Source organism: Tenrec ecaudatus, unplaced genomic scaffold (genome assembly GCF_050624435.1).
Source record: "Tenrec ecaudatus isolate mTenEca1 unplaced genomic scaffold, mTenEca1.hap1 Scaffold_123, whole genome shotgun sequence".
NCBI classification, from domain to species: domain Eukaryota; kingdom Metazoa; phylum Chordata; class Mammalia; order Afrosoricida; family Tenrecidae; genus Tenrec; species Tenrec ecaudatus.
In genome coordinates this window covers 277540-294902 of record NW_027457793.1, presented here as the reverse complement: position 1 = coordinate 294902, position 17363 = coordinate 277540, and the positions used below count along the sequence as shown (strand labels likewise).

Here is a 17363-nt window from a genome sequence, read left to right as displayed (position 1 = left end):
ATAGATATGCTTCCCTTCCTATGGAGCCAAGCCCCCGCAGCAAATGAAGCGCCGGAAAGCTTTGCCACGTTGACTCTATTTTGAATGTGCCACTCCTCCACAGCTGTATTTTTAATGCCTTAAAACTGAAGGATTTGGGAGGGCCAGGTGGGCGGGCCAACCGGCAGGCAGTTCGGCAGGAGGCAGGTGCCCAGAGATGCGTCTGAGGCCCGCGTGGCCCTGGTGCCTTCCCAGGGCAGGGCTACCCAGTACGCGCTCCCCATGAAAAACCAGGGCGCACATGTCAGCCTGGGGAACGGCGAAGTTATGCACCTGGACGAGGTCCGAGTCGGCAGCAGGTGTGGGAGCCATGCTTTGCAAGAGCGCCGAGGGTCTGCCGGAGGAGCTTTTCGAGTTGTCACACATCAAGACGGCCGTCAGCCTGGCCATCTGGACCTGATGCTGCGGGGCCTGCGCAAGGGCAACCTGCCCATCTGCTCCATCGTCACCAACCACGCCGACAAGGAGCGCTTCACCCCATGCTGCAAGGCGGCCACCGTGCTGCTCTACGAGGAGGCCACCACGAGTGGCAGCCCAAGCCCGGCACCTGTCCTCGACCAGCGGCTCCCAGCCCACCTCGGTGCTGGGTGTAGGCGGCCTGCGCCTCAGCTCCGGCTGCTCCGTCGGAGAGTCCCAGCCGTCCGACCGCAGAGCTGCCCAGAAATGTCACCAAATCAAAGGGAAGCCACGTGTCATCCAGACAGCCAGCTTTCCCCATCCAGATCCTGCCCTACCTCTACCTCAGTTGTGCCAAGGACTCCACCAGCCTGGACGTGCTGGGCAAGTACGGCATCAAGTGCATTCTCAACGTCACACCCAACCTGCCCAATGGCTTCATGCAGATTCCCATCTCCGACCACTGGAGCCAGACTTCTCCCAGTTCTTCCCCGAGGCCATCAGCTTCATTGACGAGGCCTGCTCCAAGAAGTTCGGGATCCTGGTGCACTGTCTGGCCGGCATCAGCCGGTAGGTGACAGTGACCATGGCCTACCTGATGCAGAAGATGAACCTCTCACTGAACGACGCATACGATTTCGTCAAGAGGAAGAAGTCCAACATCTCGCCCACCTTCAATTTAATGGGGCAAGCTGGACTTCGAGCTGACGCTAGCGCTGAGCAACCCGTACGCCAGCCACACGCCCGGCAGGCAGCTCTACTTCTCCACGCGCACCAGCCACCACCTCTTCCAGCTCAACAGGCTGGAGTCCACGGGAAGCGCCCAGGCCGGGAGGGAAGCCCAGCCTGCTCTCTATGGCCGGGCCCACCTGGCCGTTTTTAAAAGACACCCACGGACCCGAGTTTACTCTTCACCCAGCAGGTAAATCCAAGCACCGTGGAGCAGAGTGTTCGAGCCCTTCAGATTTACCTCCCTTCATCTTTTTAACAAAAAGTTTTATTTCCAGGCTACACCCAACAGTGGATAGTATAAACCAGTGTTTCATCCCTTGATCCTGAGAGAGAGAAAGAGAGAGAGAAATGTTCTCATATTGTTGTTCTCTATTTGAAAGAGTATAATTCCTGGTGATTTTCTGTTTGTCTTTCATGTAAAAAACAAAAACTACGTGCTGACCTTTTCTTGACCAAATGCGTTTTGCACGTATGTGAAACCCCCGTTTCCACAGTGGGCCCTTCTTTTCTCAGAAGTAGCTACTATGTGATATTTTGTGTTTATGAAATATATTTAATGAGTATCATTTAGAGGGTAGTTAACCAGAATAACAAAGGTAGAAGGAAAGAAAATATCAAAATGGATGTCAGAAGACTGAAAGTTTCCCTCAGGCTAAGGCAAAAGAAAGAAAAGACAAAGTAAATGAACTGAACAGAAAATTTCAAAGGGCAGCTTAAGAAGACAAAATAAAATTATTATAATGGAGTGTGCAAAGGCCTAGAGTGAGAATCCAAAAAGGAAGAATACATATGCTCAGCATATCTAAAACAAGTAATTCCAGAAAAATTACAAACCTTGAGTTACAATATTGAAGATTCTATGAGCAAAATATTGAATGATAATAGGAAGCCCCAAAAGAAAATGGAAAAACTAGCATCACTGCACCAAAAAGAACTAGTTAACATTCAACCATTTCAAGAGGTATCAAAAGATGAAAAAACAGTGGTACTAAAGGAGGAAGTCCAAGCTGCACTGAAAACATTAGCAGAAACCAAGATTTCAGGAATTGATGGAATAACAACTGAAATGTGTTTGACTAAGCCAGTGATGTACTAGAAATACTTCCTGATCTATACCAGGAAATTCAGAAGACAGCTACTTGGCCAACTGACTGAGAAACCCATATTTGTACCTATTCTAAAGAAAGTTGCTACATAATGTGCATATTATAGAACAGTATCATTATTCTCACCTAGAAGTGAAGTTTTGCTGAAGATCATCAACAACATTTGCAACAGTATATTGACAGCTACACAAGATTCAAGCTGGATTCAGTAGAGGATGTGTAACAAGGGATATCATTGGTGATATCAGATGCATCTTGGCTGAAAGGAGAGAATAACAGAAAATATTTATTTGAGCCTATTGACTATCTCTCCCAATATGATTGCGCCTACTGAACCCATGAATAACTGTCGGGGGTGGCTACCCCACAGGCCACAGTACTCCATCCATCTGGGGGATCTTCTGCAGGTCACTTCGTATTCTCAGACACAAAGCTTGTTGTGGCATCACTTGAGGACTCCAGCATCAGGGTTGCTTCCGCATTAAACAGAGACCTTCAGTTTGCCCGCTCATTATTGACTTCATTCTCTCCTTCTGCAGACACTTGGCTCATCCCCATAAGACCCAATGCTCTTCTGTAAGACCGACACCATTCTGCGTGGCAGGATTTGCCATCTGGAGTTCATCAAACCAGAGTGTGAAATGAAGGATTTCTGCAAAGAGTTGAGCAAGAGCCTGCTCTCTGGGTGTTTGTCGGGGCTCCCACTAGACCTCGTAATGCTGCTTCTAACCTCTGAGAAATTAATAAAATGTCTTTAATTTGCCTGCTAGTGGGACCACTGCATTCCATGTCTTCTCCTGCAACTTCTCCTCCGCTGGATGCTGGGTCGCCTCTCGAACTGCATGGTCAGCTCTTCTAGAAAAGATACCTTCTGTATCTTTTAATACTACATTCACCTGATTCTAAATTTCCTTCTCAGACTCTGTAGGCTGAGCATTTTCTAAATTAAGGGGAAATTTTGACCCCTGCTCAAGGTTTGTGCATGACAAACGTTTAAGAAGATTCCCCATGTTAAAGTACCTTCAACCAGTGCTGGCTGGTGATTCGGTCCTTGTCCCTCTACCTTTGTCTCTGCTTTTGTGATAAATATTTCAGCTATTTTAAAGGTCTCTGTCTGGCCTTGATCCTGGGGCCTCATGTCTCCCTCCACACGTGGGAACCTCAAGTGTTTGGATGTTCGGTGAGTTTACTCCGTGGGCTGCTGCTGCCTTAGGGTGCACCGCTCCACTGCTCACCGGCCCTGGGCTCTGTGAGGGTGTACCCGTTGGCCGGACCTTTGTAGGAGTACATCCCGGACCCCCAGCTTCCTAAAGGGCAGCTCTTTCCAGTCTTTGAAAGTGACCTTTTGCTTTATTTGTATATAGTGTTCTTGAGGGCCCCCCACAGCATCAGGTCTTCTATCCGTGTTCAATGATTCAAATCTGTTCTTCAGATTTTCTCAAAATTCGGGTGGGATATATTTAAAGTCATATGTTGATACCTTGGTGCCCACAGCCAGTGGTTAACACACACACACACACACACACACACACACACGACTATACTGTTGACCCCCAGTTGTGGGCTCCCTCACATGGTAGGTGTCCCAGGCACAGGGGCTCTAAGAGGATACACTTTTCATTTGGGACAGTGGCTGGGCACAGACCTCAGCAACCTGCCTAGCAGTTACCCCCTACCCCCAAACGGACCAGAAGTTCCATCCTGACACTGTTCCAGAGTGTGAGCGTGGCAGAGGAAGGGGGTCCCTGCATTTTTGTCTGTGCAGGGCCTATCTCCCCATACTTCATCAATGAAAGGAGGGCCCCCAAGGCAGTCCCCCAGCAGCCCTGTGCCCATTTTGCCACGTGAAGCACTGTGGGTAATTAATTCCCTACTCCACGATAGCTACACCAACCAAGTCTCCTACAGCAGCAACAAGTTCAAGGTCCAAGGGCTGGGATGGTGTCTTCATACATGTTTTTCATTTCAATAAGCTTTGAGTGCTATTGTATTTTTTGCTTTCTCTTGAAGTGATAATATTATGAAAACCTAAGATCCTCTGATCGTGGGTTTTATTATTTACAGTCGTTGGGTCACACACCAGACACTTCTATTTCTGATCGTCTGGCACCCTCTGATTTCTTCATCACACCTTGCCATAGTATCTGTTTTTCCAGTGAACATTTCATGAAAGCAAATATTGAGCAGAACCGCATCAAAAGAACAAATCCCCCCCCCCCCCGGTACCACACCCCATACTTAGGGTAAACAGAGGGGAAGAGAACAGAAGCTCAAATTGTGTTGGGCTACGGGTGAAGTTGGGTCTGTGCTTGCATCAACTCCTCAGACCAACAGTGTCTGGAGTGCTGTGTCTTTGGGGAAATTAATGATGTGCAATCACCTTATACTCCAGGGGAATGATTAACAATGTTGTACTTTTTTGTTTATATGGGGTTTGCGTTTCCTGCTTTGAGCATTTAATTTCTCTCTCTTTTTTTGTTTGTTTGTGCTAGTTTAGTTGGTCCTATGGGGGGTTGAATTTGTCATAAGACAACCGCCAAAGTAAAGTTCAGTCATGCATATTCCATGGACAAGCGTATGGGTTCTGGGCTCCTGCTTAACTGGAGCCCCAATCCAAGAACAGATAGTTCTGATAACATGGCCCTACCTGATACATACCTTCATGAAATGACAACTGAAGATAAGATTGCTACAGAAGAGTGTGGTGAAGAGAGCAGATGGTGCTCAGCTATCAACTGGAATAGTATCTGTGGTCTTGAAGGTTTGTATTCAAACAAGCTGTCATCTAAGTGAGGATTCAACTAAGTTCACCTTGAAGAAGCACACTAGCTTGTGTAATCCAAAGATGACAATAACAAAAGTCAAATATGACGAAGAAAAAGTGTCAGAGCTAAAATTATGAACACCAATTTCTCAAAGGCTGTGACACAGTGCAAGCCCCAAACCCATCTGCAAAGTGTCTAGCCAGATTAAGCTGTTGACAAATCCCCTCTAGCCACATACAAAGATCTGGAACAGTCTTACTATCAAACATAGACCATTGTAATCCTAATCATGCTGGAACCAGCTTGATATTTGGTCAGTGGACATCCCTCCAGGTCCAACTTGAATTTGCTCAAAGTGCTAGGGTTTCTTGCTTGTTCCACAAAAGTGTCTTCCCTGGCTTTTTAAATCTTGATGGTGGACATTTGTTTCTTACACATTGGTTGTATTTTTGTCTTCATATTGCTATTGTTTTATCCTCCCTACTTTATTTAATATTTGTTCTAGATTGTTTCTTTTGGGTTGACCAGTTTGTGAAGCACAGAACGAGTGGGTGCATAGAGATAACCACTGATGCAAGGGTTTTGTCAGAGCAAGCCAGCCTCCGGCAGCTGCAGGGTCCACAGGCACAATTGTACGGTTATAATATATAAAGGTTATAGCAAAGTCATAGAAGATAGGAGAGAATAAAATACAGGAGTCAGACTTCACTTGAGCAGAAAATAGAAGAGAATTTTGCGCTTTAAATCTCACTGGTCCTCCCTCAAAATACACTGTTGTTGAAGTTTAAAAAATGTTGTCTTTCCATACTACTTGCTAAGCACGTATCCATGGTCCATTAGGCTCTGGATGGTTTTCTCTGGATCATTGCTTGAATCTAGGCTATGGGATGATGTTGATTCTGCCCAGGGGCCCTTAGCATATTTTCTCCAACTCTTAAATCTCTCCAAGTCCTAAAGTGTGGTGCATTTATTTCTAAAAGCCTAGAAGCACCGGTCATTAAAAACACATGAATCAAAAGAAAAAAATCCACAAATGAATCAAGCCTCCACTTTTCATTTCCATCAGGGTTAACATCCTCCCTCTCTGTGAGGTGTGATTTATATTTGTGATACAGGACATGCCTTGCTCATGCGCTAGGCTTTGTGGGAACCCCACTGGATGAATTAGACTCTACCTCAAACACACCTGTAACCTGAGGACTTAAGACTGAAATTATATGATGTCTGAAGAAGCAGAAGACAGCTATAGCAAGAATATTGAACTGTCGGAAGGCAGACTAACAGTTACTACTACAATACCCTGCTTGCTCTATTAAGATCTGCATTACTCTGGCAGACCCGTGTCTGACATTGCCAGTGAACATTATGGTAAGTTTTGCCTGACCACCACTCCCATTGTTTGTGCAAATAGCATTCAGTCATATAAGGATTTATTCTGTACAAGTGAATATGCCAGGTATTGAGATATATAGTCAGTCTACATTTATTCACTCTCCCTCTCTCAATAGTTTTATTTTTAATTAGAACCACGGGCTAATCCATGACACTGAAAAGAGAAGGTCCTTGTGCTCCAGGAAGATGATCGATAAGATTCTCTACCATACTAAGTATGTCTATTCCAACGGTGCATCCTGGAACTGGGGATATAATGACAGGATGTGTTTGGGGTCCCACTGGACCCACTGTGAAAGGTATCTGAGGTAAAACTCTGTTAATAACTTGACATCTGTATGTCCCCACTCTGAGTGGTGGGCCTTCAAAATGTTTTGGGTCTCCTGGAATTAGTGTCAGTTCAGAGCCAGTGTCCAGTAATTCCCATAAAGTTTGATTATTGTCCTCCTCACCCCACCAACCTGAAGTGAGCAATCACTCTTGTGAAGGGCCGCAGGTCCCTTTGGGGAAGGCTAGAAGAAAGGCTGACAGTATACACACCTTTGACAATGGCCCATCTTTAAAGGGCCCGGCCTTCTCCTCATTCAAGGGGCTGTGGGTCTGTAATCTGGCTCAAGTCTAGGAATTGTTTGAGGGGTCGTGACTCTCTATTATTGTGGTTTGAGTTGAACTGCTGTTCACCTGCTCTAGCATTCTTCTGCCTGTACAGAATACCTAAATAGTTAGTAGGGTTCCCATGTATTTTTCTCCTAGGGTCACCATAGCTAAGTAACCAATGCCTTAAGTCCACATGAAACAGGTTGCTTCGATTACTATGGAAAAATGGTTTGAAAAAAATTAGAATTCATACTACTCCAAATAAAATTCCAGAAGATAAATAAGATACAAGAATCTAAAAGAACGAGAGACTACTGCATGGTTTAAAATCAGGAAACAGTCCCTTCAGAATTGTATCTTTTAATTGTATTCTGATTTCCCTGCCACAGTCAGTCATCCTGCATGTCTATCCAAGTAACTATTGCGGGATTGTGTATATGAGTATTTGTCTCTATTGCTTTTCACTCATGAAAATTTCCCAGATACTTTCCCTTGTCTCCTTCATTTGTCCCTAACCTTCCTCTTATTGTACATTTCTTTCCTTTTCATCCAAATTAATATTTGTTGACCCCAAATTCCATACCTTCCCCTCCCCCACTTCCATTCCTATTCCTGGTAACCATCAACGAATGTTTCTTCTAGTGTGAAAACCTGCCCTTGACTTTTAGTGTTGAGGGTTCAAATAAACGACAGCCAGTATAATGTCTTGAAATGTAGAAGAATTTTTATTCAGCTAGTTGGGCTACTAAGAAACTGAAAATATTTCCCCTCATAGCATCCCTGAGTGGGCTTCTCAGTTCATCTTTAAAGGCCAAAAAACTCATTTATCCCCTGCCTAGGATTAAAGCATACTTGAACAGCAGCAGAAGGTAAAAATAGTGGATTAACTGTAACTTTCAAAAAGAGCAAGCGGGAGAGAGGGAAGATGGAATCCAGGTAGATTTGCCCACCCAGAGCTCCTGCTGCCAGACCAGAAAAGAGGTAAGGAAAACAAGACTGGGAGGTTGACTCATAGCAACCCAGTAGGACAGAGTAGAACTGCCCTGGGAGTTTCCAAGACTGTAACCCTTTTAGGGTTAGGGAAAAAAGGATGAAAGAAAACAAAAAGACTGTAATCCTTGATGGGAGTAGAATGCAGGGTGATGAGCAGTAAAGGAAAAAACATCTCCTCTACAAGACATAAAAGGAGAGCAAAGCCAGCAAGCAGAGAGGATGCTGACTCCCATCAGCAAACAAGGAACCCAAATTCACTGCAATTGCTCTTAGCAACCCCCTGCCCCTCCCCCCCCCCCCGTGGGTTTCTGAGACTGTTTAAAGGAGTAGAAAACCCAGTCTTTCTCATGTGGAGCTGCTGCTGGTTTCAAACTGCCCGCCATGCAGATTTCACCCAATGCATAACCACTATGCCACAAGGCTCCTAGGAGACAATCATTTCCATTGAAGTCAAGATTCCTGCCCTGGAAACATTCTTGACTCAGTAAAACATGAATGCCAGACACGGAGATCTCTGAGGAATGCAGGCACCTCAGATGTTGAAAAGAGACCAGTACTTCCTACAGCCAACCTGTTGAGAACCTTATTTTTTTAAACAGCCACGTCTATATTTCTTTGTCCTGTACCTCAAGGACGACAGAATAAAGTTCTCTTTGTAAAGCCAAAGAAAGGAGGGAGGGGGGAGAAACAAATCATGAGGCAGTCCCAGCAAAGAAAGTGGTCAACGGAAAATAGAAAAAAAATCAAGAAAAAGGAAAGCAGAGAAAGAAATGATACAAAGCAAAAGCATGGCAAGAAAAGGAAAAGAAAGGAACGGGAAAACTGGGAAGTGCAAGGACCCAGAATGAGCCAGCGTCTTCTGCCTGCCAAGAGGAGCTCACAGGGTAGGGAGCAGGATAGGGAGCAGGGTAAGACTGTCTTCCCTTGGCCATTTGAGGTCAATGTCTGTCCTGGATGGCATTCTTGTCAGTGTATATGCTGTCTGGGGTCAAGGCTTCTAATTCAGACGTCATTTTTTTTCAGGCTGAGAGCGCAGTTAAGTTCATGGTGCTAGATTTTGGAAGGATTTGTGCTAGACCCATAAAGAAGTTGAGGATCCAATGGATAATTAAGGGATGATTTCTTGCCAGTCCAGGGGTACCAATGTACCCTGCACTAACAACCCGGCTGAGATGGAGTTCACTCACCTCCAGATTCCCAGATGGTTCACCTGGCGAGAGGTCCTGCAGGGCACAATCCGGACCTCAGACAGAGCAGGCACACCACAGTTGTACAATAAATACCATTCATTACTTCTTAAAGAACACCATCATGGAGATTCGGAAATGTTGTCATCACAATCTTACAACCAGTTTGAAAATGACATTTATTCGTTAATTTTCAATTCATGTATTTCTGGTAAATGTAATACAATTTTACTCAGTTTTATTACTGCTATTTAATTATATATTAAATACATTGCTATTCTGGTATAATAATTCTAATTATATTGTGTATTTCAAAGTAATTTTACTGTCTACATGTATTCACTGTCTTTCAACATTGATTTAAAGTAAGTTTAACCTCCAATTATTTTCAGTTTCTTTTTTTTTTGTTTTTGGATTTTTTTTCAGTTTCTTACATATATAAAATTAAATTTAATGCTATATGAAATGGATACACATTCAACTAATTTATTTTCTTTTATTTGTTTAAAGGCTTCACTTCCTGTGTTTATTATTTCATAGTATTTTACATAATTTATTTTAATAAATTTGATGTAAAACATTGTTCGACTTCAGTAATCAACATAATAGAATATATAATTTTTACATAATCCTGTACCTTATACTTCTTTTAATTTTATTAGTTTAAGTTAATATTTATCTTAAACATTTTATTTTTCCTATTCCTCCACCTAGCGGTCACTTTCACTTTCTCTCTGGAGCTCTGTCGCTGCCATGGGACCGGAGCGACCTGTCACCGGCGCCGGCGGCGTCACTTGGGTCGTCCAGGCGGTGACAGAACATCGGCCTGGAGAGGTGGCCCGAGGTTATACCTGCAGCCTTACGGGTTGGCGGGTTTCACTGCCACCTCTGTCGCCAGTGTCGGTGTCCGTCAGTCTTGGTCGACCAGCACAGGGCGCTCAGACCCGCGTTCATCCGCGGGCACTGCCAATGGCTATCGGCCCTTTGGAGGGACCCGTGAAGTTCACTGTAACCCTACCTGGACTCAGGAGCCTCAGCCACAACTGGTGCTGGTACCATCAGAGGAGACTACTGATAATCTGAATGCCCACTTGGGGTTCAGACCGGTCCTGGTGGCTCTTGGTCGCCCTGATCCTGCGCTGCACGTGCTTGGACCCGCCTTTAGTGAAGCCGGACCCGTTGGAGGCGGCAGTTTATTATTACAAAACGCACGTGTGAGTTCACATAACCGGCCCTTAGCGGATTCATGCTCAGGGAACTGCTCCGGTGAGTTTCCGAAAAATTCTTCACAGGTGTAGAAAGTTCTTTCTCCCGAAAAGCTTCTGGTGGTTTAGACACGGTGAGCAGCCCAACGTGTGTAATCACTGTGCAGCCATGGCTCCTGGGAACCTGCCTTCGGGGACCACACCCGACTGAGCAGACAGGTGGTCTGTTCCAGGGAACGTCAGCGAACACCCGTCCAAGGGTGAAGACTCAGACCATCAAAGAGAATTTGTCCAAGTCCTATCTTGGAGCCTAATGAGCCCAGGAAACCGGTGTCCTTGCGCCGGATATGGGCACTGCCCACTGTGAAGCCAGACTGTTTCCTAAATACCCACTTCCCTGGCTCCTCAGGCGGAGCCTAAGAAAAATGTCTAAGTTCCTCACACATGCTTCCACATCAGTGGCCGGCCCCGCCGATATGCGGGACCTCGGGTGTACTGCGCCGGCCTCGCGCGAGGGCACGCTGCCCCTCTCCCCTGCCTCCTTTATTCTCTGGAGGTTGACCAGAGGGTCCCAGGACCTCCGGAGTGAGTGCTATGGGGTCACGTGGCAGGCCTTGGGTCAAAACACAGTTCCGGGGGGGCACCTCGTGTGGGAGAAACCACCGCCCTTCTCCTGGCGTGGTATTTTTTCACTGAACTCGGTCATTTTGGGCCACTAGATAGGTGCTGACATGCTCGTCTTCAGTGGCCCTCACTGAAGAGGTCGCTCTGATGCTCTGGACGTGTGTAGGTTCCCTGGGTCGCCTTTGGGTTACCGATGGCCAGCGGCGCGGTCCCTTTGATCCTGTGTGAGTCGCCCGCTTTGAGGCCCTTGCGCCCCCCTCCCCCTCTCGAGAGTCCAGCTGTGTCCGGACCCTGTGGTGCCTCCTCTGGCCTCCAGTGCTCTTGAGGGTGGCGAGACCCACAGAGAGGTTGGCGGGAAGGATCTTCTGTGCTCCCCGTGTGCTCTGCCCGCTGCAGGCATCCCGGGCAGCCGTGCTATGATTAGCGGAGCGCCTTTCATGCCCCGTGGGCTCCGTCTCCCGTGTCAGGCACTCCCCGTGTCCTTTTTTGGCGGCTGTCCTTCAGTGGCCCTGGGTGAGTCTGGCGGAGGCAGAAACTGGGCCTTTTTTTCCTTCCCTGACCTCCCCCAGCTTCCTACAGGGTTTTTGTTTTTGTTTTTTTTGAAACTTTTGCTCTCCTCGAGTGACTTGAGTTTTGAACACAACCCCGATCGATGTGGTGCTGTCGCGCTCTCCTGAGCCGGACCTAAGCCGCGCCAGAGGAGGGTCGAGGGATGGACATTCATGGCGAATGGGACCGCTCCTCTCGCTCTGTCCGCGGGTCCCTACCCTCTTCCTGCCATCTGCTTGTTGGTGCGTGGGGAAAAGCAGGGGTGTGGAATCCTGATTTTCTGTGTCTGTTGTATGGCTTATGAGTGTGTGGCTCTGAGAGCCCAGAGGGGAGGGGAAGGCCCTCTTGTGTGGGGTTTGTCTGTGTTTGTCTCTCCATCATCCATCCATCCATCCATCCATCCATCCATCCATCACCTCTCCACAGAGGAATAGGTCCTGGCTGAGTTGCAGAATCTGGCTTGTTCTGCACGTGCGCTTAAAAAAAAATCTATCTATCTATCTATCTTCGCACACTCACTGCTGTTCGCCTTCCTGCGTGGGCAGCATGTGGGTCTTTCTCACCCAAGCGGCTACCTGGAGCAAGGGGTTGGGGAGGTCTGTCGTTCCAGGGACGGACTCTGCGACTGGTTTGAGTGAGTGAGCGAGCAATCTAACCCTGACTGTAGAGTTCTAGTTCTAGTTCAGAGTCCAAGTTTCTCAAACACAGCTGCCCCTCCCTCCTATTCTGTAAGGCGTCTGCTTTTCTAAAGGTGTGTAAGGACCACAGCCTGGGCCCCCCACAGAAGTCAGCCTGGTGGGTGGGGAATGTGGGAAGGCAAGCTTTCTCCCGAGTTGTCTCTCCCCCAGGCATATCCCACTGAAAGGTCATTCACCCAAGGTAGGTTCTGGGTTATTCTCCCTCAGGGTGGTCAGCCCTCTAGAGTAAGCAGACAGACACCACTGTTTATGCCACCATAGGTAGGTAGGTAGGTAGGTAGGTAGGTCCGCTCGCTTCCCATCAGGGTGGTAGTGGTAGAGGTTGAGCCCACTCGAGAGTGAGCAAGATTAGGCTGCTCCGTTGAGTCTAGTGGACCACCAAGTGCAGCTGAGAGTGGGCAAGCTTTACCCCTGAGCTGTGTCTGCCTCTGTTATTTCCATCTCATTCTATACAGGACTTCCATCTCTCTCTCCGCTGTAAGATTTAGCCTGCTGAGCCCACGATTCATTGTAGGGGGCTGTCCTTCCCCCGCCCCCACCGGGGGGAACATTCTTGGGACAGTGGAGAACTGTGAAGGGTATTATGATGGGGTGGGGGGTGCATGATGCAAAGGACGCGCCTGGCCAACACAGTCAGTGTATTCTGAGGACACAGGCCAGGGTAAAAGTTCAGCGGCGCCTATTAATGAGGTCTGTATTATGTCAAAGTGGCCCTGGGGAAGTTTCCCCCTGGGAGGGGCGTTTTCATTAGGTTCCCAAGGCAGAGAGGTTGGGGAGAAGCCCTTATGTCCAACAGGCCGGGTGGATGTGACTTGCGGGAGGCGTCTAGGCCACCGTCTCTGCTGTTTGCTTTGGTTTTCATTGAGAGGCCCACAAGAGGGGGAGAGGGGGTTAGTCCTCAGGTTGCAAAGACGTTTTTCCTTTCCCTATAGGAAAGGGATAGAGAGGGGACCTCAGGGGTTGGGGGTTGGGGGGCGCGAGCGTGCTATGTTGGGTGGTGTGATCGGCTTACTGTGCCAACCTGGCCTATAAGAACAGTTGGGGTGTAATAAGGTCGTCGTTTTGATCCGGTGGGCAGAGAGATAAATGACTCTGTAAGCCCAGGTTCTCTCGCTCTCTTGCGGTGTCACCCCACCACGTGACTCCAATTGTGAGCTAATGTCTACAACCTGTGTGTGGGGGCAGGGCACTCGACCCATGGATCCTGCCGCTAAAGCGTGAGGTTTTTCCCCCCCTTTCAGATGTGCATAGCCATACCGCTGGTGCGATAGTACACTTCGCTTGAGCTTGGGATGGTCGGATCCGGTGATCTGTCTAAGCGTGGGGGACCCATCTGACTGCCTGCTGCCTCCGGCTGGACCGAGTGCATCGCTCTCTGGAAGACTCTGCTGTCTGCTTCCTTGACCTTGGACGGAGCAGCCCTTGCAAGACGAAGGATTTCCAGGCTACTACTAACTGTTTCATGAAAGTGATTCAAGCTGAGCCTTGTTGTTTCCCCCCTCCCCCCTCCCCGTCTGGGGAACTAAATTAGCTGTTACATTACTTTGCGTTTTGTGTGTGGTAGGGTGGAGGGGATAAAGGAGGTAGTGGGGGGAGTTAGGGCAGGTAATGGGGGGGGGTAGGTAGGTAGTGGTGGGAGCTAGGGTGTAGGGAGGAAGTGAGAGTGAGTGAGAGTGGGAGTGAGGTAGGGAGGTGAGGTAGGGCATAGGTAGGTAGGAAGTGAGAGTGAGAGTGGGAGTGCGGTGTAGAGGTGAGGTAGGGCATAGGTAGGTAGGAAGTGAGAGTGGGAGTTAGGTGGTGGGGAGTTAGGTAGCGAGAGGCAGGCAGGCAGGCAGGCAGGCTGTGATCTCATTGTGAAAGTCAGCCCTTGACACAAGGTTTTTGTGTCTCTGGCTTGTTCTGCTCGCGTGCCTGGGTCGGGCGTTCTGGGGCGTGAGGGCGGGGAGAGGGGAGGTTGGACACTTGTCACCCGCTCGCTCCGCCTGGTGGCCCAGTGTGCGTCCCTGGCCCAGTCTGCCGTGTTGAGGGTTGTCTGTCTGCGCTGTGCGGCGGTGTGCGCGGCGGAGGCGTGGGGGCCAGCCGGGCGCATCCCGTCTCTCCCTCCCTGACGACTAAGAGGCGCGCGGGCGCGCCTGTCTCCCTGTTCCTGGGTCGGCCCGGGTCGACCAGGGCGGCGGAGAGGGGCGAGGGATAGAAGAGAAGGAAAAAGTCGAGGGGCGGCCCGGGGTTCCCGGCCTCGCCAGGAACCATGGGCCGCCCTGGACAAGAGAGGTGGGTAGACCAGTGCTGCCTAGAAGAGATCCTGTCATCCTCCTCATCGCCGCTAGGGGGTATCACTGGGAGTCCCGTCAGGTCTACCCTTAGGCCAGGCGCGCGTGCACTATGGCGCACACGGTGGGACCGGCCACCACTCCCTCCTACTCCCAGTCACTCTGAGAGCCTAGAGAAGGCCCTCCTGTGAGAAGTTTCTCTGTTTCTCTGTCTCTCTCTCTCATCCATCCATCCATCCATCCATCCATCCATCCATCCATCCATCCATCCATCCATCCATCCATCCATCCATCACCTCTCTTCACAAAGGAAGAGGGCCTGCGCAGCGAGAGGAGGGTGGGAAGGGAGGGCGTATGTTTGAACCTTCAACCCCTTATCCCCCATATATACGATGGCAGGCAGTGAATAATAAAACCTAAGCGTGACAAAGACAATACGACGCTTCTGTCCGTTTGATGGGATTGATCCACTTCAAACAGAGGGCACCAGGGGTGGTGAGTTAGTAGGTTTGGGGCTGGTCGACTGGGTGGCAGAGGTGGTGGTGGTTCTGCTGTTGCTGTGGCTGCACGATTGCATTGACTAAAGCGGGGTTCAAGGCACTCCTGAAACTTGACCAGGTGGCCCTAGTACTGTACACACACACACACACACACACACACACACACACACACACACACACACTCTTTCCTTCAGGGATTTGAAGTTCCTGAAGACTAGACAGATTGCTCCTATTTCTCTGGTAACCCCATATGACAGTCACATCAGCCAGGCCCTACACATCTTCTCTCTGTTCTCCAGAATTAGTGCAGTGCATTAAAATAAACTGTTATTTATGTATCAGCGTAAACAAATGAGCCTTTATTCTGGTGAGTGGTGTGGGCGTTACAGAATTCCTTGTGAACTTGAAGGATAGGGGTGAAGTCTACCTGTCAATCAAATCCCAGCCTGAAGGTGCTTCCTTGTGGGCGTGGCCTCCTCACAAGGAGGGTTCCGGTAACTTCTCCTCTATCTCTGCCTCCACCTTCCTGTTGATGAGCCACGAGACCTTCGGGAACCCTAGAGATGTGTCCACCGCTTTTGGATCCACAAGATTCTGCGCTGGCTGGCCTGTGATCTTCCTGCATTCAGCATCATTGCATGTGGCTGCATGATTCTGAAGAGGTACTTATTTACTAGTATTGGACTTATGGACTGGATCTGGGCTGGGATGTTTTATTGATGCATAATTAGTTCTTGATATAAAACTAACAGATATGAGTGTCACTGGACTTGTTTCTCTAGTCCACCTGGCCTAATGCAAATGGCGAGGCGAGTTTGAAGGGAACATAGTTATTCTGTGGGGGCCGAGTTCGAAGCGGGTCTGGGGCACTCATGAAAGGGAAAACTGACTCCACACTATGCACCAGTGGCAGGAAGCTCTTCCTGAGCTGCCCTCAGATATTCCACCTCTGGGCTCCCAGGCGTCCTGAAGGGAGGCTTACTGATCTTCCAAGTTCATTCCGACTTAGTGGCCCCTGTTACAGAGAACTGCCTCACGATGTGGCCTAGGCTTCAAATAGGATGGCGAGACTTGGTCTCGCGTACTTTGGACATGCTGTGGGGAGAGACCAGCCCCTAGAGAAGGACATCCTGCTTGGTAAAGTGGAGGGGCAGGGAAAAGGAAGAAGGCCCTCAAGCAGATGGGCAGACAGGCGGCTACAGCCATGGACTCAAACTTAGCGCTGGTGAGGATAGTGCAGCCCCGCCGTGTTTTGTGCTTTTGTACATCAGGTTGCTTTGAGGCGAACCGGCTCGAGTATCTTGAAGAGAACAGACTGCCTGTCTTTTCTCCCACCTTGGGTTCAAGCCGCTGTTGTTTTCCGTTTACAGCGCTTAACCACGGTGCCAATAGGGCTCTGGAAGGGACCAGGGTGGGTCCACAGCTCGTTTTGTGGTCAGGTGCCCTCGAGTCCCTTCCCACTCACAGAGACCCCACGTGACACCAGAGTGTCACCTTTAAGGCCGGTGATCACCTGGTCTTGCTTCAGCGGTACTGTTGGCGGGTTTGAACAAATGACAGTCAGTCAGCGGGTGAGCACTTAACTGCTGCCCTGTCAGGAATCCTGAGATTCTCCCCAGTCGGGAACCCCAAGCTGGCCTCCTAGGGAAGACAGCATCCACAGAGCCCCCAAGTCTAGATCAGGGCCAATGGCTTGGCTTCAGCTTTAGCGAACATGTGACCCGGTGCGGCCAATGGAGACTCGGTAAAAGCCCCGCCCCCGGCGGCGGCAGGAGCGAATTATTACCCTCCGGGCTGCCCTCCACGGTGGGCTCTGGCTCTCTCGCGAGACTCACGGCCGCCCCGCCCCGCCCCGCCCCGCCCCGCCCCGCCTCCTTCAGTCCCCGGGCTCCGGGCTGGGGGCCGCGGGGGTAGTGGTGGGTCCCGCGTGCGGCGTGCAGAGGGCAGAAGCCCGGGGAGAGGAGCCGGAAGACTTGGAAGGAGAGGAGGTGCGGGACGAGGAAGAGGCGCTGCTGAGCTGAGGGGCCCGGCTGCCGGCCGGCGCCCCGCGCGCGCGTGCCCGCTCCACCTGGACAGCGAGTGGGTCCCGTGGAAGCCGACGCGGACCAGAGGGGATGGACGGGCTCCTGGGGGCGGGCCTAATGCTCAGGGCGGGGCCTCTGAGGTTAGACTTCTGGGGGTTAGGAAGCGGGGCTGGGTGGCCTCCGAATGTCCTGGGCTTGGAGGCTAGGGGTTTCTGGGCGTGGCAACAAGAGAGGGCGAGGCCCTCGAGTTTGTTTTCAGCTCCGCATTTTCCTCGGGCCGCAGCAC

At 49.6% G+C, this 17363-nt stretch overlaps 2 pseudogenes; one reads left to right on the top strand and one right to left on the bottom strand.

Annotated features, from left to right (window-relative positions):
• The first annotated feature begins 349 nt into the window (after nt 1-349).
• Nucleotides 350-1361, top strand: LOC142436006 (dual specificity protein phosphatase 7 pseudogene; annotated as a pseudogene).
• Nucleotides 1362-2681: 1320 nt separating this feature from the next.
• On the bottom strand, nt 2682-3283 carry LOC142436005 (CYFIP-related Rac1 interactor B pseudogene; annotated as a pseudogene).
• Nucleotides 3284-17363: the final 14080 nt, after the last annotated feature.